The sequence below is a fragment of the Cebus imitator genome, unplaced genomic scaffold (assembly GCF_001604975.1).
Source record: "Cebus imitator isolate Cc_AM_T3 unplaced genomic scaffold, Cebus_imitator-1.0 Scaffold19, whole genome shotgun sequence".
Classification (NCBI taxonomy): Eukaryota; Metazoa; Chordata; class Mammalia; order Primates; family Cebidae; genus Cebus; species Cebus imitator.
This window is the reverse complement of record NW_016107334.1, coordinates 302,732-304,680: the sequence shown is the minus strand read 5'-3', so window position 1 is coordinate 304,680 and position 1,949 is coordinate 302,732.

The window sequence follows — 1,949 nt, the reverse complement described above, 5'->3', positions numbered from 1 at the left end:
AAAAGTGACTAAAGCCTAACAGACCTCAAACAACTCACTTTCCAAAGATAGGCAAACAGGTTTTTTTTTTAAATCTAAAAATAATCTTAGAGATCATTTAGGAGGAATAGTGAGTCCCAGAGAGTGTGGTTTGCATGACAGGCAAGATAGAACCCAGGTCCCTGACCCAAATGCAGCCTCTGGAAGTCCCAGGAGTCAGATGTAGAGAAGCAGAGTGCAAACACAGCCTCGAAGGATTTCATTTTCTAGAGAACAAAAGGTGGCTGGCTGCGGGCTCTACCGCCCTTCCCAAGATGCAAGGGGGATTTGGACCCAATCTACAAGATTCCTGCACTTTTCTCTGAAGCTTGAATGAAAAGAGCTGCAGAACCTGCAGAATGTCTGCTGAGCTGTTGCAAGCTAGTTTAGTTTTGGGGAGCAGCTCCTATGAGTTAATTTGAGGATGGCTAATCAAATCTGTAAAAAGAAAAAAAGAAAAAAAGAAAAATGAACCTGTCATAATCAGGACCCCTAAGGACTCACCAGGGTCCAGTTCTAGAGGTTTCAGCCTCAGCCTGGGTTCCACAGCTAGGCTTCAGCCAGGCATGGGTAGGAGAGTTCAAGGTCAAGATCAAAGACCTGGTGTGCATGTAGGTATCAAACCCTCAGAGACTACAGGACCTGCTTATTTACTCAGCAACAAGTGCTAACTAAGCACTTACCCAGTACCCCACTGAGATACTGAAATGCCTAACACACAACAGTATCTGTCATGAGGCCAGGGGTGTGGAAGGGGCACTTACAGGTAACAGAGAGAGGGCGAGCAGCGCTGTCATCAGTCAGGAGTGCCCGGCCTCCCTGGAAGCAAACATCCCAGGGGATCTGAGGACTTGACACGGGCCAGGGCCAGCAGAGACTTGTTCTGTTTGTTCCGGGTAGAGGTGTTTAAAAAATCTTAATTGGGGATCGAGTTTTAAAACTCGGTAAATCTCAACAACAATAAAACAACTCAATTTTAAAATGGACAGAAGACTGGCCAGGCGCCATAGCTCACGCCTGTAATCCCAACACTCTGGGAGGCTGAGATGGGCAGATCACTTGAGGTCAGGTGTTCCAGATCAGCCTGGCCAACAATGGTGAAACCCTGTCTCTACTAAAAATACAAAAAAAATACAGTAAAATTAGCCGGGTATGGTGACACACACCTGTAGTCCCAGCTACTTAAAAGGCTGAGGCAGGAGAATTGCTTGAACCTGGAGGCAGAAGTTGCAGTGAGCAGTTTGCACCACTACACTGCAGCCTGGGCAACAGGAGTACTCCGCCTCTAAATAAACAGGACAAAAGACTTCAATAGACATTTCAAGTCCAAAGATGATATACAAATGGCCAACAAACACATGAAAAGTTGCTAATCATTAGGGAGATGCAAATCAAAACCATAATGAGATATTCCCCCACTATTCCCTCACACCCCTAAAATAACTACTATCAGGCCAATAATAATAATAATAGCAAGTGCTGGCAAGGATGTGGAGAAATTAAAACTCTTGTGCCCTGCTGGTGGGAATGTGAAATGGTGCAGCTGCTGTGGAAAACAGTATGGGGGCTCCTCAACTAAAGAAAAAGAATTACTATATGATCCAGCAATTCTGCTTCTGGATATATATCCAAAAAAATTGAAAGCAGGGTGTGAAAGAGATATATGTGGCCAGGCGTGGTGGCTCACACCTGTAAACCCAGCACTTTGGGAGGCCAGGGCGGGCAGATCATCTGAGGTCAGGAGTTCAAGACCAGCCTGACCAACAAGGAGAAACCCTGTCTCTACTAAAACAAAATCAGCTGGGTGTGGTGGCAAGCACCTGTAATCCCAGCTACTCAGGAGGCTGAGGCAGGAGAATCGCTTGAACCTGGGAGGTGGAGGTTATGGTGAGCCGAGATTGTGCCACTGCACTCCAGCCTGGGTGACAAGA